The sequence below is a fragment of the Dama dama genome, chromosome 1 (assembly GCF_033118175.1).
Source record: "Dama dama isolate Ldn47 chromosome 1, ASM3311817v1, whole genome shotgun sequence".
NCBI lineage: Eukaryota > Metazoa > Chordata > Mammalia > Artiodactyla > Cervidae > Dama > Dama dama.
Window position 1 is genome coordinate 32,193,567 of NC_083681.1, and position 21,471 is coordinate 32,215,037.

Genomic DNA, 21,471 nt, shown 5'->3' on the forward strand with positions numbered 1-21,471 from the left:
TCCTATAATGTTCCAGGCTGCCTTCTAGACAAAGGTTAAAAATGGGCTTAGTGTCTGCTTCCGTGGAGCTTGTATTCCAGTAGGAGACAGAGAGGAGGCAAACAAATACTATATAATACATCAGTGGAGGTAAGGGCTACAGGAAAAGGAGGGGATAAGAAAAACAGAAGTTAGGAGAACAGCGAGGATGCCAAACCCAGACTCATTCCACAGAAAGCCCAGGCTCAGGCTTTGAAAAACTTCCCTTGGCCTTCAGCCCTGCTTTCTAATGCTCCCCAGAATGAGCCCATTTCTACCAGGCGACACCTGCCGTGGCAGAGTTGGCTGTTGGCCCTGATCCTACCCTCCACTTGAAGAACAGCTCATTAGCCTCGGAGTACCTCTTCACTTTCCTCCGCTTCTCCACCAGCCGCCACTCAGGCTGCTTTTCCCAGCTGCCGGGCTGCAGAGCTGCCTGAGTCATTAGGAGACAGCATCTCCAGCCACCGGCACCCACCCCTTGACCCAGCCCAGCCCAGCCCAGCCCAGCAAGGGGTTCTGCTCAGAGAGGCTGCTGCCCCATCTTCCACAGCACCTATTATTGGTGGAGGGTAGGGCTTCTCAAACCCAGGTGTGTGCAAGAATGACCCATGGTGCTTGCCTTTAAATGTATGTTCCTAAGCCCTCCATTTATACATGGAGTTAGTAAAACTGGGTGCTTCCCAGGAGCCTGCGCCTTCTGAACTAGCACCCAGATAGATGATTACCACGCTGGTGGTCTGTGGGCTGCGCTCGGCATGCTCAGTCGTGTCTGAGTCTTTGCAACCCCATGGAGTGTAGCCCATCATGGAATTTTTCCAAGCAAGAATAATGGAGTGGGTTCCATTTCCTCCTGCAGGGGATCTTCCTGACCCGGGAATTGAACCCCTGTCTCCTGCACTGGCAGGCAGATTCTTTACCACTGCGCCACCTTCTTTAACCACTGAGCCATCAGGGAAGCCCCAGTCCAGAGGCTCACCTTTGACAAATGCACACTGCAGCCTCTAAGAACAGGCTTGACCCCCCTGTATCCCACCCTCATCTTTTTTGAGCTAATGTTGAATGGAACCTGCTGCAGAAGTGACCATTAAATAGGATGGTGGGTTTTTGACCTTCAGCTACCCCAAGGGACACACATCCTTGATTGGACTTATAAAGTGCATCACAGTAATCCTCTTCTGTTACCCATTTCCCTTCAACTAATCTGGTGACCGTCTTGCTGCTCGCCTGTCTGGCTCAGGTTCCGTGAGTAGCAGTGAAAATCTGCAGGATATATCGTGAGCACAGATGTAGCTGTGCAGCTCCGGTCCCCAGGTCCCATCCCAATCACCAGCCCGGTCTTCGCCTCTTGACAGATGTCCTTCCCCTGCTTATTACAGGATGAAGAGATGGTTTAGGGACTGATAATTAGTTGGGCTTCTCTTCCAGGGTAGGAGGAATGTCAGGGGTATGTCAGTATCACTGCTGTACTATTCTCCCAGCTCCATCCTCCGTGATGCTGGCAGGGGAGGGGAGAGTGACACAGAGCAGGGATATAACATCTCTTGAGGACCTGTTTGGTACCACAGACCACACATGTGCGCTTTGCACAGGTCAGTTCTGACCTGGAGGGCAACCCTTCAAGGTAGATAAAACTCCCACTTGACAAGTGAGGAAACCAAAGCTCAGGGTTGCTAAGGAGCTTGGCCTAAGTCCACAAATAGCAAGGACTTTGGGCGCAGAGCTGGAATTCACACTCAGGCTTGTCTGACTCCCAAGTCCATGCTCATGGGTCTCCCACTCCTGCATTTTCTCACTTTCCTAGAATCCCTAAGCCCCCAAATCAAAACACCTTAACTTGCTGCCACCTGCTCCAAACCAGGATGGCGCCTGGCTCCTGGTGACCCGCTGGGCTGGGCTTTCTTTAGTAATGGCATCTTCTCATTTGGATTTGGTTTTGTTCTTTCTCTTCCTGTCTGGGCGAGTGACTGTTAAGAGCTGGGTTTGATTATTTAAAAAGCACCACGCAGGGACCCAGTGGGTTGTAATTGGTAAAATGTCTGAACCAAATACCATAGTCCCTGCCAGTGGCTGATTAAGGGATTATTACCATTTTAAAAATAGTCCTTTAGAATTTCAGGGTTTTTTTTTCTTTTTTTTACCATTTAAAAAAATTACTGTTTTGATTCTGTTTGGAGAGGGTTTTCCATCTGTGGAGCTTCCATTGGAGGCTGTTTAGGGGAAAATGTTCCCTACAGTGTCCTGGAAGGAACATTTCCAAACCTGGACAAGGTTTGCTAGCTTCAGCCCCCAGTTTTTGCCTGTATGAGATCTCCTATCTCTATCCAAAATTCTCCCTCCCCATCTTCCAGAAGATGTCCTGGGTGGTATCAGAATAGTATAATCTTCCTGCCTAATTTGCAAGAAATCATATTTGAAAGAGGCAAGGGGAAAAATGAAGCACAGCATCAGCAGGCCCTTAATTTCCTTCATTTTAACTTGGTTTAAAGATCAGAGATTCTGAGCAGGCCCCCAGCGACTTTGTTAGGGCTGTAATAAGATGAGTACACCTTTCATCTGAGGATCGGAAATGGCTTAACAGGCTCTAATTAAGCCTTTGGGAGAGGGAGGGATGAGGCCAGGGAGGTGGGATCAACACTTGTCGATTGGCTCACTGTGTGTCACTACAGAGTGCCTCAACTTTCTCCCTCTGTGCAGTGAGGATGGTAACCTCTCAATGTCTGGCCTGGCTAAGCTCCAAGATAACTGAAACTAGATTTGCATAGCACTCTGTTCTGCTCGCCTGTGGTTAGATAGAAAGCTGACTCTGCTGACATAATGAGAATGGATATCCTTTACTGGGTGTCTGCTACAAGGTGAGCTGTGCTGGGTGTTTTGTGTACTTAAAATTTCTCATCCTTTTATCAACCATGCCTAAAGGCTGGTCTCTCCATCTTGCAAGTAAAGAAACAGAGAGAATCATGGTCCTCATCCATTCAGCTGTTGTGCTTGGTTGCTCAGTCATGTCCAACTCTTTGCAACACCACGGACTCTCACCCGCCAGGCTCCTCTGTCCGTGGGATTTCCCAGGCAAGAGTATTGAAATGGGTTGTCATTCCTTTCTCCGTGAGATCTTCCTGGACCAGGGATCAAACCCTCATCTCCTGTGTCTCCTGCATTGGCAGGCAGATTCTTTACCACTGAGCCACCTGGGAAGCCCCCATCCATTTAGCTAGTTAGTTCCAAACTTAAGAGCTGATTGAGGTGTAGCTGTTTACACAGTCTCTGGTCCTTCTGCTCTGCAGAATGGCCCAGAACAAGCTGGAGGAGACCCTTGAGGCCTCTGGTCTGATCTTCCAACCCAATGCAAGAATGTTCTCCACAGCATCCCTGAGGGAAGCAGCCATACATCCTCTCCTTGAGCACATCCTAGGCTAGGGAGTTCAGTGCCTCCCCAGGGACACATTCCAGAAGCTTCCAGGCACAGAGTCAAAACCTGCCTCCTAATCCTGCCCCATTAAGCAGCCCAGAACAATCCGCTTTCTCTCCCTCTCTTTTTTTTTTTTTTACCAGCTCTTCAAATACTTAAACATAATTTGATTTGATTTCATTCATTCCTTTTTGAAACTTAGCATAAAAATTTTTTGAGCACCTACTTTGTGTCAAAGGCTGGAAATGTAAGATAAATGAGTCAGAGCTCCTCATCTTTTGGGAAAAGCAAAAATTACAGTCAACAGTCACTGTCCAGTGCTTGAGTTGTCCTGCCCGTCTAACTTTTTCTTACCCCAATCCACGGCCCCTAGCCATTCCCAGTGTGACACAGTTGACAAATTTCTCACCATAAATGCCTTTTGGTTTGTCTGGAGCTCTGTTAAAACACGAGACCCGGGACTTCCCCAGTGGCCCAGTGGTTAAGACTTCATCTTCCAATGCAGGGGGTTTGGGTTCGATCCCTGATCGGGAGGCTAAGGTCCCACATGCCTCATGGCCGAAAAACCAGAACATAAAACAACAGAAGGAATATTGTAGCAAATTCAATAAAGACTTTAAAGTGGGGACCAGGCTCCAGATGAAGCTAAGTGGCACATAGTTGAGAGCACCATGAGACTTTCACCTCCCTCACTCAAAACGTTCCATTTCTATTTGCCACATTAATCTGCTTACTGGAATTAGTCTTCAAATTTTGGTTCATTCTGAACTGCAGCCCTTGGAATTAATTAACTATTCCTCTTGCCCCTAGTCACCACTTCCAAAATATACAGTTATTTTCACGTGGTTTTTTCATAGAAACCAGTCCTGAGCCACCTTTTCATGGACCATGGATTCACTTAACTCTGTGTGTATGGAGATGGAGATTGGCAGAGATGGCCAGAAGTAAGCAAATAAAAACACTGTGTCGGCAGCCATGTTTTGTTTTCCAAAGCGGATACAAACCCAGCTTTCCAAGGACCTGATTTCCTGGAATGACTTGAGTATAGTGCTAACCAGAGGCAGGAGGATGGGCAAGATGGCTTTTCTGAGTCACTCTTACAAACTGAGAATTAGGGATATAGTGTCTTCTAAAAGGTTCAGGGACTCCAGTCTCCAACTTCTCGAAGTTCCTGCAGGTCTCACCAGTTGCTGGGAGTACAGGATGTCTCTCTTTGATCTCCTGTGCTGCCCCCTTGCCTACAGAAGCCCCCCACCCCACCCCACAGCAGACACATCTGCCATCTTCCACGGAGGTCTGGGTGGGGTTGTCCAGTGTGACTCTAGAACGTGCTTCGGCTGCATCACTGAATAGTGTAAAGGTAGCTACACTTGTTATCTTGGCACTCGCAGCCAGAAGACCAGGAAGTGTCTGTTGCTTTGATGCAACTTTAGCAGACCTGCTGGGGTCTGTCCCCCCTTCAGATCACTTCTCCCACTTCCAAAGCAAAGAACAATAGTAAATCCCCAAAACACGCTGTCAGATGATGGTCTGTGTTGCCATTGCCTGCACATGGCCTTGGAGGAACAGTGAGGAGGGAGTCATAAACAGGTCCATGGACAGATCCCCCCACCCCCACATCTGTGTTCTGTCCCCCATTCCTCTTTGCATGAGCCTCTGGCATAGCTCAGGTCTCACCTACGCTAATGAGAACAGCCTTTAAGGCTCAGACAGGTTGCCAGTCGGGGAAGCCGCTCAGAGAGCCCAGTGATTGCTACTGTCGAATACGTTTTCCATCCAAGGAGAGAGTTTACCATAAACATGCAGATCCTTTGAAGCTGCCTCAGTGGGTCCCAGCTCAGCCACACGGGAGTGGGGATTGATTGCTGGAAATCAGCTGCCTCACTTGCTGCAAGGATGGACCTGACAAGAGGGTCGGCCAGAGGGCTGCCTGGCAGGCCATTCCCCGCGACTTGGCCTTTGATGAGGAAATTCTGAGGCAGCAGGTTCTCCAGAGAAGGGAGAGGAGATAGAGATCGGTGGTTTGGGGGCTGCTTTGAAGGTTCCTGAGAAGTCACTTTTCCCTTTTAATGAAGGGGCTGGGGGGAAGGGGAATTGGTGAGAGGTTTAAAACAGTTGTCAACATCTCCCAGAACATTATAAATTCTTAGGGTTGGAGGAGACCTGAAAAGTTATCAGGCCCAAATTTCCCACCAGAGGAGGCAGGAGGAAACATTAGTCCTGGACTGAAAAGCCCATGGTGGCCCCTGTTTGCTTTCAGGGTAAATGGCAGCTTCACAGCAAGCTTGTAATGCGCTGGGCCCTGCCTGCTGGGAGCCTCCTCCCTGACCAACCCCCCTGATGCCTGGCCCTAGTGATTCCACAACACACCTGGCTGTTGCACACTCCTGCGGCCTCAAATCCCATTTCTCCTCGGCTACTCCTGCTGACACCTCCAGAGCTCAGATCACAGAGCCCCTTCTCAGGGAGTCTTTTTAAATTAATTAATTAATTTTTGGCTGCACTGGGTCTTTATTGCTGCGTGCAGGCTTTCTCTAGTTGTGGCAGGTAGGGGCCACTCTGTAGTTGTGGTGCTGGACTTCTCGCTATGGTGGCCTCTCTTGTTGCAGAACACAGGCTCTAGGCGTGCCGGCCTCAGTAGCTGTGCTGCACCGTCTTAGTTGCCCCAAAGCATGTTGGATCTTGCCAGGCCAGGGATCGATCTCATGTCCCTGCGTTGGCAGGTGGATTCTTAACCACTGGCCCACCAGGGTAGCCCTCAGGGAGTCTCCAGGCGCTCCTTTCACCTGCTCCTGTGGCCGCCTCTTCTGTAGCACACTTGGACTGCTGTCACTCCAGGTTTGCAGAGGGACAAGCCTCCTTGGGGACTCCATGACTACAGCCGAGGATCACCCAGCTGGGAGTGAGACTCAGCAAGGGCTGGGAGAAAGGAGGCATCTGTGAACAAGGGACTAGGGTGTATAGAGCCCAGGGCTGGGACCTGGGAAGTGTGGAGGAAGCCTGGGGACCTAGGATTTTGTCCAGTGTTCCTCGTTTGTTCAAGAGAGATTTCACATGACAAGCCACCCCATGGGCGGCTGGAATTTGAAAACTGGAGTGGAAGGTCCCTCCAATCATTGATATGTTTCTCCCTTTCCATTTGCTTCCGTTCTCTGACAGCGATAGTCCTCTGGTTCATTAGAAGTCTATTAATATTAAGCAACCCCTCCTGTGAGGGCATCTGGCACTCCTGGCCACCCTCAGGATGACTAACAGTCAAGGGGCAGATGAGTTGGCTTTGGGAGGGTGTCACCTGAGGGCCTCCCCTCCTCCCGCCTCCCTGGCCCACAGACTCCTGGCTCTTCCTCCCAAAGCACAGGGGCTTCCCACTTATCAGCTTTGATGGAAAAGTCACTGACTGCCGATGCTTATTCACACGTCAGCCAGCAAACAAATTAGAGCTACTTGAAATTTCAAACAGCGGGCTGCTTTTGGGCAGAGGAATGGGATTTTAAAGGGCTGTGTTTGAAATCTATTTCTTATAATATGCCCGATCACGCATCCTGCCTGAACTCAGCCTGGGGAAGTTTGCCAGTTCTGAGTGACGGCTTCCCGCGCCTCTTCAGCCAGCTCGAGCCAGGGAGAGCTGCTAATTTAGTCTCAGGAAGCAGCCCGCATCCCTCAACTCTGATGAGACACAGGGCAGGCTCCAGGCCAGAGGTGTGGGGAGTACAGGCAAGTGGGCCAAGGGGAAGGGAAAATTCAGGGAGGTGAGAAGGAGCTGTGTGCAGGGCGGCCACTGTGGGGTTGTGGAAGGGCTCAGACCGGGTCCCAGCTCTCATAGCTCCCAGCATTCCATTCCTTGATTGCATCCTCAGTGAAACAGGAATGATGGTCATCATAGTGTCTGCTTTATGTGAGTCATCAAATTATGGTGAGAACAGAATGGAATATTTTTCATAGATGTGCGTTGAGGATTCTCCTCCACTGTGCTCATTTTAGTTTGGGTGCCTTGTGGAGAGGTCTATTCCTGTATTTCTCTCTATGCATGCAGTATTCCTGGGATCTCACTTCTCACCTGCTTCACAGTAGAGAGATGAAGCAGGACCAAACCATATGCTCACATCACTCCTGCAGCAACTCCAGAGTCCTGCAAGAGGGCTGCAAGGGCCAGCCCGGGCCGGCCGGGCTTAGTGGAAATAAATTCTGTCGGCTGCCCACCCCCACCCCTCCCCGCTCCAGGATGGGTTCCCCACAGCGCTCCCCCACCTCTCCCTCTCCTTCTTCCAGCCCCAACCTCTGTCCTTCGTCCACTCCCTCATGCGGTGGTATGAGCAGTTCCACCCTGCAGAGTTTCTGAGTGGGTGTGAAAACGAAAACCAGAAGTCACAGCTCTACTCCTGGGAGAATCCCCAGGATGCCTGGGGCCTGTCCAGACAAGAGCTGCTGACACCACTGCCCTCCCCCACCTAAAAGCTCCCCATCTTCCCAGCGCTCCGTGAGGCCCAGCCACACACCATCTCCCACCCACAGTCTGTGTCTGCCTAGGAGCAGCAATGGACCATCCTCAGTCCATCCTTGAAAGCTTCCTCTGCCCTCTTGCCTTCTCAGCCTTCCCCTGACTCCTGGAGGATGGGACATGATCAGCTTCCTCCAGCCCAGATGCTTCATTAGAACCATTAGTTCAATTGGCATCTGCTGCTCAGAGCTCAAAGTTGTGTGTTATTAGTACAGCTGCTTCCCTGAGAAACTTCTCTACCTGGTGAGTTAACAGATGAAGCCAGGCACTCTCCTTGCCCTGACTGTGTTGTGTTTGTGGGCAGTAATTTTCTTGTAAGATGAAAAATCTCAAACATGCCTGAGCTCTCTGATAAATTCTCTCCTCAGCAGCTAATTTGAAATACCTTCCATCTTCAGGGAGGCGAGCGAGGGCTGTGAAGCTGAGTCTTCACATTTACAGTCTCTGTCTTGCACTCACCCCATGCTGGTTTGATGGGGGTTCCCTGATGGCTCAAGCAGTAAAGAATCCATCTGCAATGCAGGAGACGCAGGAGACTCCAGTACACTCCCTGGGTCAGGAAAATCCCCTGGAGAAGAAAATGGCAATCCATTCCAGTATTCTTGCTTGGGAGATCCCATGGACAGAGGAGCCTGAGGGGCTACAGTCCATGGGGTCTCAAAGAGTCGGACATGACTGAGTGTATACTGACATGCTAGTTTGACGAGCTTCCAAAATGTTTAGAAGAATGTCTGTGAGATTTTTGACCATATGAAGAAAAAGAGGGAGTTGAGATGTAGGTAAAAGAAATCATCAAAATCAGTATTTCCATCCAAAGAGAAAAATGAGATGAGCATCCTCACTGCCCTACTCAGGGAAATTTATCTTCTGAAACCCTAAGCTAGTTGAAGAGTCTTTTAGATTCCTTAAGAGCATTGCTGAGGAGAGGACCTCAGCCAGAGCCAAGTGGGATGAACCCATCTCTATTCTTGCCCTAGTGAGTACTTATTGGTCACCAGAGTCCCTGGAAAGAGCCACTGTCGATTTGTTCTCTTTGGCAGGAGGAGTGTTGAGGGCTAGGCCCAGTTCCAGTTCATATTCCAGAGATTGGGGATTCGGGATGGAAGCCTGGGCACATCTTTCCAAGAGCCAAACATTCGAGTGCAGATGAGTACAGTTGATCCTCATTATTTGCAGATTCCATATTTGCCAATCTGTCTATTCACTAAAATATATTTGTAACCCCAATGCAACCCTTCCCTGGTGGCTCAGGGGTAAAGAATCTGCCTGCCAATGCAGGAGATGAGGGTTTGATCTCTGGGTCAGGAAGATCCCCTGGAAAAGGAAATGGCATCCTACTCCAGCATTCTTGCCTGGGAAATCCCATGGACAGTGGACCCTGGCAGGCTACAGTCCATGGGGTCACAAAAGAGTCAGACACGACTTAGCAACTAAACAAAAGCAACAACCCCAATGCAGAGCTCACGGTGCTCTCACAGATGTGTGCGTGGCAGGGAAAAATTTGAGTGGGTCACCTGGCATGTTCCCAGCTGGGGTCCAACAAGGCGATGCTCTGCCTTCTTCTTCGGGCTCATACTATAAACAAGGATTCTTTTCATAGTCTCTGCAGTGTCACATCTTTCACCTTTTTGTGATTTTTCTTGGTGATTTTGCTATTTAAAATGACCCCTGCACTTACTGCCAAAGTGCTGTCTAGTGTTCCTAAGTGCAAGAAAGCTGCAATGCGCCTTACGGAGAAAATACAGGCATTAGGAAAACGTTGTTCACACATGACATTTAGTGCTGTTGTTCAGTGTTAATGAATCAGCAGTATGTATTAAGTAAGATGTCTACCAGCAGAAACACACATACATCGAGGTTATGTGTTAATTGGTTGATGGAAATGTTGTGACCAGAGGCTCATAGGACCCTAGATCTGTTTTTCCCTAAGGAGAAATGGTTCTGTCTCCCTAATTCAGTGTTTGTGGTAATGTTATAGAACACAACTACCATGAATTATGAGAACCAAACATCGTGAGTTCAGCCAGAAGAGAAGACCAGAAATGAGCGAACTCACGAATGGCTGATGTTTTCCTACAGTGACTTTGTCTTTCTGCATTCATTACCCCATACTCCTGTTCTGTTTTCTCACAGTGTCCAAGGACCTCACCTGTCCCTTGATGCCCTGGCCTTGCTCCTGATTCCCCTGATATAGAAGTGTGATCCAGATCCCACACTCTTGAGGCCAAAAGGATTAATATGACCCTCTAGACCAGTGTGCTAGTCAAATGCTTAGATTCTTGCAAATGTGTTCTCATGAAGTAGAGTCTGTGCTTGAATCCTCCAGTGCATTCAAGGAACTCACTACCTATAGGGATAGCATATTCCATCTTAGAAAGCTGTCACTGTTAAAAAGTTTCTCCATCTATTGGGTGGAATTCTTTTTTTTCTGAAGCCTCTTCCTTTTGTCTTTAATTCCATTTCTTGGGTCCACACATCTCATCTATCCTTCCAATGACTGCCTTTACTTGTTCCTTCTAGAATGTGATTTCAGTCAATGTTAATGAATCAACAGTATGTATTAAATAAGATATCTATCAGCAGAAACACACATAAATCGAGGTTATGTGTTAACTGGTTGATCAAAATGTGACTGGAGACTCATAGGAACATAACCCTGTTTTTTCCTTAGGAGAAATGCTTCAATCTCCCTAGTTCAGTGTTTGTGGCAACGTTAGAACAAAACTACCATAAATAATGAGAACCAACTGTAATGAGTTCAGCCAAGAGGGAAGACATGTGCTTTGAACACACTCCAGTTAGTCTATGCTCCACTGAAAGAGTGGTGTCTGGAACAATATGCAATATTTGAGGTGTAAGTAAGCAGTGTGTGCAGCTGACTGGCTCAGTAAATAGCTGTTGAATTGAATAATAATATTAATGTGTTAACATTTTTATATTTATTTCCGTGTTGACCAGCTCTCAGACCATGCTTTCTAGTGAAGGGATGACAGGCATGAGCCGTGGGGCTCAGAGAGAGCTGATTCCTGGCAGGGAGATCCGCCTTCCTGGCATCCTCATAGGTGACCACCTGCTTTATTTTCATACCTGGGCAGCCAGGCTTCCAGTGCTCTTCTACAATCACCTTTCCAGGCCTCTTTATGTTGTACCTCTTAGGACTGTCTATTCCTGGCATTCCCCCAAAGCCCTTTGAAAAACTATGCTGCCTTAATACACCTACCTGGAACTTTCAGGAATTCATGTTTGAACTGGAAAGGGCTAGACTAGAGCCTTCTTTTATAAGTAAGATGACTAAAGACTAAAAAGAAGGGACTTTCCCAAGGAAATTTCATAATTCAATTTGACACACATTTATTGAGCACCCAGGTGCTGTCCTGGGAGCTGGAGCTCCAAAGAGGAATTTATTAATGCAATTGTCAAATATTTACTAAGTGCTGATTCCACGCTGGGCACTGGGGATATGTGGGGAATAAAGCGGAGTCCCATTAGTCATAGAATGGATTTTGTAGTGCAGGAAATAGACTTGAAACAAATAATTACCTAAATAATTACACAAAATAAATAATTATCTAAATAATTATACAATGAGCGCTATAAAGGAGAAGTTCAGAGCTTCATGCCTGAGTCTCTGTGATGGTGAATGAGAGGTTGGGAAGGATCTGCCCAAGGGGGTGGCATTCAGGCGGAAGGTTGCTGGCTGGCTGGGCATCCACAGAGGAAGGGGGCTCTGGTGAGCCCAAACAAGGGCTCCCAGTACTAGTGGTCATGTGTGGGATTCAGAGGTCAGAGCCAGTTGATGGGAGAACCATGTCAGGAAGCCAGAATTCCTGATGCTTTACTTTTTCCATGAACCTCTCTGTCCCCTTCCTCAAGCTTTATTTAACTATCCTCTCATAAATATGTAAGTCAGAACCAAAGGCAAGGAAAAGCAAAGGCTGACCCCAGGAATGTAGACTCTCAGGCAGGAAAACTTTACAACAAATACCAATAGATAAGGAATAACAATGAAAAGGTTTTCCAAATGTTTAGCTACACGTCTGCAGCCCAGGAAAATTAATATCTTGGGGGCAACGCAGCGGAGTAGACCTGCCTGGTTTAAATCTGCGTTAACTATGGAACTTTGGGCAAGAAACCTAACCTCTTCGAACATCTGTTTTCTAATCTGTAAAATCGGATGATAGTAGTACCTTCCATGTAGTGTAGTTGGGAAGATTAAATAACAAATGTAAAGCATTTAGTCCATATGTGGCACTCAGCACAGGCTCCAAGGGCTTCCCTGGTGACTCAGGGGTAAAGAACACACCTGCCAATGCAGGAGATGTGGGTTCAACCCCTGGGTTGGGGAGATACCCTGGAAAAGGAAATGGCAACCCACTCCAGCAGTCTTGCCTGGGAAATCTCATGGACAGAGGATCCTGGCTGCAGTCCATGGGGTTGCAAAAGAGGCGAACACGACTTAGTGACTAAACAACAACATGCTCAAAAGTATCAGCTTGCATAATTTTCAGAGTCCTGCAGTTGGTCCTGCAGTTAAAAGTGACTAGGATAGGAGTTCATTATTGCCAAAAATGTGTTTTATTGAGCATCAGTTGTGTTCCAGGTACTCTGCTAGGGGCTGACTATAGAGCAGTGAACAGGCAAAGTGTCTGAATCCCCTGTGCCAGGCCCTTTTGTCCTTTTTGAGAATCACTTGCATTTTGGTTGCAAATCCAGGACATACATTAACACCCATCCCCACATAATTGAAGCTAAAGCTTATGAAACAGTAGGTGCCCATGCTGTGTGGGTTGCACTCTGCTCTGTTCTGGATATATATTTCATTTTTAAAATGCAGGTCTTGACCCACTAAATTGATTTCCTAACCTACTAATGGGTAGCAGCCACAGTGGAACAAAACACTGCCTTAGACCAACTCAGCTGAAGGCTTAATCAGCCCAGAAAGAGCTCATTTGATATGAAGTCTTCCCATATTTCCTCAGGATTGTTTTTGATCTTTTACCTTTGCCATTTGTGACTGTTGTCCTTTGATCCTGGGTTTTTACAGTATTTTGCATGTAAGCGCATATTTTGTGCTAAAAGAATATTTTGGCTGGGAGAACAAGATCTTCAGCCAACATCAATAACTCCCTTTGTTCCCCAGATCACCCTGCTCAGGCAAGGGACCTCTGATCTAGTCTCCCATGTGAACTGAAGTTTTATGACTGGAGATACTGGATTTAAATTCGGTAAACATTTTGCTTCTTCATGCCAGGGGTTCACCATGGAGGCTTCCATTGCAAATCTTTTAATTGGTCATATATCAAGGCACAGACCTATGCTATAGACACTCCAAACTATAACTGAGTCTCAATTCCTAGCCTTAGCGGTTCACATCAGACCATCACTTTTACTGCCTGTATGTTGAAATTAGTTCTCTGTACTCAAGGAGACACTAATACATTATTTTATGTATTCTTCCTAGTGAAAACTTCAACTTTGAACCCTGAAGCTGAGGTTAAAAAGGTGAATCATGTGTTATGACATTCAACCTTGGATGGCCCTAGAAAACAAGGATCTGGAAGAAAGAGCTTATGTTTGGATAGGGCTTTAAACTTTTGTCACTGCTGTGATTGCCTTATATCATCCCAGTAAGAGGAGAAGGGCCTTATCTTATAGGTAGCAAAATTGACTTCCCAGGGCCACATAGCACACGACAGGGTAGAACTTGACTTCCGGTCAGCTGCATTTCTACCAGACAGTAGTGCTATTAAGTTCCCATGGCTTATTATCACCCATCAAAAGCCATCATGGCTTCCCAGGTGAGGCAGTGGTAAAGAATCCATCTGCCAATTCAGGAGACACAGAAGACGAGGGTTCAATCCTTGGATTGAGAAAATCCCATGCAGTAAGAATTGACAACCCACTCCAGTATTCTTGCTGGAAAAATTCCATGTACAAAGGAGTCTGGTAGGCTACAGTCCATGGGGTTGCAAAGAATTGGACATGACTGACTGAGCATGCACAAAAGCCATGAACCACACAGCTCGGTTGACTGGGAACAGCATTGCTGTACTATGGGAAAGCCGATTCATTTATTTCCATTTTGCAGCTGAGGAAGATTCAGAGAGGTTAAGTGACTTGCTCAAGGTCACACAGCTTATGCATGGCAGAGAAGTTAAGAAAATGTAGGTCTTCTGGTGCCCTCCCCTCGTGACCTTCTATGCTCAGTCCCTAAGAAACTACCCTGTACCTTGGTCAAGATCACTCTTGTGGATTCTGCACAGAATCCCTTCAGGGCTGTAATCTCCAAGGAACAAGTTGACAGTGATGAAAGAGGTGTGTGGCAAGGCCCAGGACTTAAGGTCAGGGTAGCTTGCACCTGTCCTAACCCAACCAGATGGTAGAGCAGTAAATAGAACCCAAGTTTTAATTCCAGTTTCATCCCATATTAACTGTGATCCTCAGCTAGTTTGATGCCTCTGAGTCTCAGTTTCATTCATTCATTCAGCCAAATGAATTCATTTATTTCATTCATTCATTCTTTCAACAAAAACTTGTCTGAAGTGCCTACATTTCTCAGATGGGAATGGTAACAGAGTTGTTATGCAGAATCAAAGGAATTTGTGTAATTAAATCACAGGGCTGATTGCCCGGTGTGCAAAGGTGATCAGTAAGTGTTTGCAAACTCTTGACTCTGGAGCAGAAGGACTTGCCCAGCCTTGGAGCTATGTCATCCTGTCTAGAAACTGGATCCTGGCAGTGCTGAGTGCAAAGAACAATCATCTAAATGTACATGAAATGTTAAATGTTACAGAGCCGTATGCATACTCATGGAGGCAGGTACCGTTGTGAGGAATCCCTTCAGGGCTTTACAAATGAATCCCTTTTTTACATATTGGGGAGAGAACAAAGCTGCAAAATGACAGCCTCTAGTGATTCTAGGCGGGAGGAAGCAGGAGGGCTTGGGAGCTGGAGGGGTGTGGCTTCTCTGGGCAGGACTGAGAGCGGATCAGGGAGAGAGACAAGCAGTGAGTGATGGGCTCATTAATGAACGTGTAATGACAGCCTGAGACGGATGCTCTAAAGGAAAAGAATGTGGTTCTGGGAGAAGTTTGACTTTGGGAGTTAAAAGAAAGCCTTCCTAGAGGTAGTGAGTGAAAAATTGAGGCCCGAGGGGTTAACAGATATAAACTAGATCAAAGTTTGAAAAACTTCTCTTGTAAACAGGCCCAGAGGGTAAAAATTTAGACCTTACAGCTTTACTGTTGTAGATGAATGTCGTTACAGACGGTACACCAATGAATGGGTGTGACTGTGTTCCAATAAAACGTTCTTTTCTGAAACAGGCAGCAAGCTGAATTCGGCTCCCAGTCTGTGGTCTGCCAACCCCTGAACTAGCCGAAATGGGGCTGCGGGCAGGGGGTCGGGCAGCAAGGAGACTCCCAGAGAGGGAACAGCGGGCACCAGAGACCCTGACGGGGAGAAGCTTTTTGCACTTGAAGGTTTGCCTGGAGCTCAGATAAGGCTGGGAAAGAGGGTATGAGATGAATGTGGAGGGTGGGCAGAGGCGAGGCTTTGCAGGGCCCGATGGGTTTGAAGGGCTTGGTCTTAAGGACTCTGGTCTTTATCCTTAATTCAAAGTGGAAGAAGAGTGGAAGGGTCTCAGCAGGGGCCAGTGTGACCATAGTTGAGGCTTTGTAGAGTTGGCTGGCTGCTGCTGAGTGTCTAACAGAACAAGCAGAGGCCCTGGAGGTTCCCAGTCCCAGCCAAGTTCATTGGGAGCTTGGATGAGGATGGAAGCCGGGAAGTATGAGACTCGGAGAAATTAAGTGAGTTGCCCTGTGTTCCCGGTGCTGGATGCTAATGCAGATCTTCAGACTCCACCACCAGCGCTTTCAGAAAGCATCAGGGGACACCTGGGGTCAGGGCTTCTGGACAAGCATTTCCCATGATGCTTTGCTGAGGGCATGACCAGCTTGCTTACCCTGACCCGGGGTCACGCAGCGGACCAAAAGCAGGTCTCTGACACTCATTCAAGTGTACGGCAGTCGCCTCTCCGAGGGACTGTGGGTTGCCCTTATCAGTGTCACAGAGTCTATTCGCTGAAAGCCCTAGGCCCCATCAGACCTTATCTCTGCTTTTCCTATAGCAGTTCTTTCAAGCTTGGTCCCCTGGTTGCTCAGCCAGGGATCTTAAACACAGCTGCTGGAAGGACAGAGCCGCTTCGAGACAGCTATCCTGATAGCAGTCAGAAATGACAGTTCACCGTGAGAAAAGAGATACTATGAAAAGCAGACAAATTAACTGATGAAAACACAGAAATGAGGGTGAGCAGCCACCACGTTTCAGAAACCGATAGCAGCGCTGTATCACAGAAGCGGGTAATAATTGCCTTCAAAAGGATGACACTGCATTAAGGTAAAGGCATGTACTCTGTTTAAGAGGACAGCAGAAAGTATTAATATAATTCCCTTGGAAAGAATTTTGGGAAATAATACTTTCAGATAAATAATTAACCACTCCCCCAATTTTAGTGCTTAAAGGAGCAAGATTATTATTAATTTATATGGATTCTTTGTCCTTTGGAAAAATTGGGTAAATGATACTTTCTGTGCACGTGCGAACACATCCCATATCGTATTTTGGGATATCCCATAATATCCCATGATATCCCATATCCTACCAATTTTCATATTTGGTAAAGTACTTCTAGTTCCTTCAAAGAGCATAGAATCAGTAGTGAGAAGGGATATGCTTTTTTTTTTAAAATATGATCTCAATAAAGCAGCAGATTGGCCTTGTTTTGAGTCCTGGTTTTTCTCCACATCTCAGCTCTGGGATTCAGGTAAATTATTCCCTTATGCAGAGGTCACTTTCCTTACTCATAAGCAGGGTGGCAGTGAGATTTGTAGACATAAATGGGCGCCCATCCCAGGACCTGTGAGCGTGTTGGCACCAGTGATGTCCTAGAACCAGCTCGCCCAGCTAGCCAGAGCTCCCCTCTCCCCAGTTATACACTTTTCTTCCCAACTCAGTGTCCCATGATTACATATTGGTAGCTTTAAATCAGCCTCAGTGGGAGTGTTTACATCAATGAAATGGACAAATAAGACCTTTATTTATTTATTTGGCTATGCCAGGTCTTAGTTGCAGTATGCAGGATCTGGTTCCCTGACCAGGGATCAAACACATGCCCCCTGCAGCCCGCCAGGCTCCTCTGTTCATGGGATTCTCCAGGCAAGAATACTGGAGTGTGCTGCCATGCCCTCCTCCAGGGGATATTCCCGATCCAGTGATCTAACCCAGGTCTCCTGTATTGCAGGCAAATTCTTTACCATCTGAGCCACCAGGGAGACCCTGGTCTAATCTCATAACCCAAAGTCTACAGTGCCAAGTGTGGGGCACAGAAGAGATCCCACCTTCTGTCTCAAATGATGACATTACAAATTAAATGAATGCTTACCTAGCACTCTGCACATATATTATCTCATTTAATCTCCTTACAAACTGTTAGGAGGTAATCACTGCTATTTTAACACCCATTTTATAGGTGAGGGAAACAAGCTCAGATAGATTAAGTAACTCACCCAGGGTCACAAGCTCAGAAGCAGAGAAGTCTAGTTCAACTCAGGTCCTCTAACACTGGGGCTGTTGATGCATAGCGCAGACTGGGATGCTCAGTGGTGAGTGGAGGCTGGCATCAGCATGCCCAGCTGCGCACCTGCTGGACTACATCAGCCCAGGGGGATGTCATTTTCCTACCTGCCTGAAGGTGCTGTATAGGTTTACAGTGGTGGTGTCCAAGTCCAAAGCCTTTCCTCCCTTCCCTGCAACTCCTGGGGTCTCTAGTGGGAAAGTAGAGCAAGTGGGAGAGAGAGAAAGCGCAAAGAGAAGGCCCCAGAAAGTCATTATTTGCAGCATAATCAAGCTGGCACATGTGGACATGTGGAAGAGGCTTACGAAGCAGCTGTTCCTGCAGGAGGTTTGGGGCAGGTGTCAGTGGGGTGGAGCAAGGGAGTCTGGCTGGAGGCAGAGCCGCAGATTGTCAGTGATGAGAGCTGGAGCTCCTGCCCACCCCTGGCAAGTGTGTGGCATGGAAGGTGCCCAGTGGGTGGGGCAATTAGCCTGTATCCCAGAGCGCCTGGCTCTGCCTCTCGCTCTCCCTCCCACTGCCTTTCTGCAATTAGATTGCTCTGGGTAGTAGCTGCCAAGCCGCTTTGTTGGATCTGATGAGTTTATTAATTTCTTGGGGGCTAATGGGAGTGTTGGGGGGGGGCGGAGATTCATTTCCTAACTGGAGCTTGGGGGATAATTCATCTCCTCGTCATGTCCCCAGAAGTGGGGATGGCGGGGGACATGGCTCAGGCTGTCAGATCTGGCTCTGGGTAAATAATTTATATCCCTAGGTTTTATGCCAACCTATCCCATGACTTGGGTCAGACAGGGAGTCTGGGGCTGGGGCAGGCGGTTAGTGAGAACTGGGTCCCCTGAGAACAGTGAGGGTGCGGAACTGGTAGGGGGTGAAGCCTTGCTAGTCCTGTCTGTGTGAAGTGCATGCTTGGGGGACAGGACTCTGAGAAGTTCAGTCCTGTCCCAAACATCCAGATGTTGACATCTGGACTTATTGTTTATTAGGTCTATCTGTTCAAATCTGGCCCTTCTGATTGTAGGAGATCACCAGGAGCCAGTTCTAGCCATCTTGAAGATAGGGAAGCAGACTCATTTCACTTGCTTTTGTGGCTATAAAAACCCAGGAGAGAAAAAAGCTGTGTCCTGGGTTCTTGCTATATGGCTGAGGCTCCTTTGAGCCTTTCCTCTGGTTGGCCAGGCTGCTTACATAGAGGACACATTAGCATTCCCACCCCAGAGACAGCAGCAGACACGGGAAAGGTCTTGGATTCAGGAGTCAGACAGCTCTGGGTTCAAGATCATGCATCACCTGCTAACTAAGTGCCTTTGTTTTTGTTTAGTCGCTAAGTTGTGTCTGACTCTTTGCAACCCCATGGAATATAGCCCACCAGGCTCCTCTGTCCATGGGATTTTCCAGGCAAGAATACTGGAGTACCTTGCCATGTCCTTCTTCAGGGGATCAACTGACCCAGGGATTGAACCCACATCTCCTACATTGGCTAGCAAGTTCTTAACCACTGAGCCACCACCTTAGGCAGGTCATTAAACCTCTGTGCTCTAGTTTCCTTGTAAATAAAATGAACACACTGTCACTACTCCACAAGGTTGCTGGGAAAATTCAAACAGCTGAGAGAGCCCATGCAGCACACGAGGTGTCTGGTAACTCTTGTTCCCTTTCCCCCTTCACTTGAAAATCTGCGGCTCATCCCTCATCCTCCCCAGCAGAGAGAGGGGCGGGGGCCAGGGAGCTCAGGCTGTACCCTGACCTGGCTGATCCCCCCAGGGGGCACTCCAGGGAGCCAGAGGAGGCTGCCTGCCTCCTGCTGTTGCCTCACCGACAGGAACACCCAGCCTGCGTGAGATGATGGTTTCCTCTGTGCAGGAAACTGGGAGGTGAGCCTGAACAAGCCCGCCCTCCCCCACAGACTAGCGGGGGCGATGGACATGTAAACAGAAGGTAGGACTCTGGAAGAGCCAGACAGGAGGCCACGAAGGCATCCTTGGCAAGGAGATCTGGGGCTAAGAGCACAGGGGTTAAAGCTCAGGTGTCTCAGCTGATGGCAAGGTTACTTCAGGCAAGTTGTTGAGCGGGCTCTTTTATCTTGGCCTCAGTTTCTTTATCTAGACGGGGCTTCCCGTGTGGATATGCAGGAGACGCTGCTTGTAAACTAAAATGAACAGGAACTCGTGCAGTACCTATCTGCCTTTGCAGAGGGGGAGACACCAGTGGCATCCTTGCTGAAGCTTGGAGAGGGGTTTTTGGTCATCTCTCCTTTTTTTTTTAAAAAAAAGGTTTTTTTCTCTTTTGTTTGTTTATATATTTATTTCTGATTGTGCTGGGTCTTTGTTGCTCCAAATGGAATTTCTCTGGTTGCAGCGGTCGGGGGCTATTCTTGGTTACGGCGTGTGGGCTTCCCACGGTGGTGGCTTCTCTCGCTGCAGAGGACAGGCTCTTGGTGCACAGGCTTCAGTAGTTGCTGCACATGGGCTCAGTCATTGCAGCTTGCAGGCTCAGTAGTTGTGTCTCAAGGGCTTAGTTGCCCCACAGCATGTGGGGTCTTCCAGGACCAGGGATTGAACCGGTGTTCCCCATATTGCAAGGCAGATTCTTAACCACTGGACCACCAGGGAAGCCCCCATCTCTCCTTTGACAGATGAAAACACACTTGTAGAGGGCATCGGTGCTCTTGCTGGAACTGGAGGCTTCCAGCCTGGCCCTCCCCTCTTTAAGCTCCAGACCGTGATGTCAGAGAGATGGTTCCTGCTCCCCGTGACTGTCAGCCTTCTGCGGGTGGGTCCAGAGCCAAAGGTGAGACGAGTCTTTACTGTGGTTGGAGCTTCCACAAGAGGAATCCAGAGACCAGCTCTGGCCAGTGGAGCCATGTGGCATCCATGGAACCTGTGAGAATTTTCCAGGGAAGCTGCTGCTGGTGCCTGGAGATGCCTGGCAAAGGCGGATGTGTGCATTTCATTGGGTTTCTAGCCAGCTGCCAGCCGACTCTCCTGTCTGCCCACCTCCAACACCCAGCAACAGAAATGGTTTGCCAGGGGATCCAGCTAGTAGAAAGATATTGGTAGCACACACACATATGTGTAGCTATAAAAGGGTTCCACTGGAAAAACAAACAAACTCTCTAAAAACCTAATGATATTGAATTTCGATTTAGGTGACTTCCTTAGAAAGTGGAACTAAATGGAACTGGTGGAACTAAGTTGTGGGTTTTTTTTCCCCCTCTCTAGTCAAGACAATGAAGAGGAGGGAAACTAGCAGGTATTAAGTTTCAGCTTAAATCCGTTCTCACAATGACCCCATGAAATTTGTATTATTCCCATTTTACAGACGAGGAAATGTGTTCAGAGAAGTTCAGTCGCTTCTGGGGTGATGTATTTGAGATCCGAGGTCCTGGGTCTGGCTGAATAATGTAACATCGAACTGGCATATGCGTGATTTCCATTTGTTCTGAGAAGGCAGGGCAAACATTGCCACCCCCATTTAGAGCTGGGGAAATGGAGGCTGGGAAAGATTCAAGTCACCTGCCAAGGTTCTCACAGTCAGCAAGTGACTCCACCAAAACTAGAGCCTGGATCTTCCTTCTTATGGTTCATGCATCCATTGAACCATTCAGCGGGCATTTATTGAAGAGCTGAGTAAGTGCCACGTGGTAGCCATGCTGGTTCTTATTTAGATGATGAGGCTTCCTGAAGGCAGGCGAGAGCCAAAGAGCTGTGCGGCTCAGTCCTGCCTCCAGTTAATGCAGTTCCCCGGCTCCCCACCCTGCTGGGTGAGAGAGCACCCCTGACCTCATTCCGTTCCTGACTTCTTTTTTCTGTTTGTAATTTTTATAGGACTTTAGTTGCTTTACGATATTGAGTTTGTTTCTGGTGTACAGCCAAGTGAATCAGCCACGTGTACATGTGTGTACCTATATCTCCTCTT

The 21,471-nt window shown here is 47.9% G+C and overlaps 1 protein-coding gene across 1 annotated transcript in view; it reads left to right on the plus strand.

The window, feature by feature from the left end:
• The window catches only part of GRIK4 (glutamate ionotropic receptor kainate type subunit 4), a 227,549-nt gene that overhangs the window by 140,382 nt on the left and 65,696 nt on the right, over nt 1-21,471 (plus strand). The window lies entirely within an intron of this gene.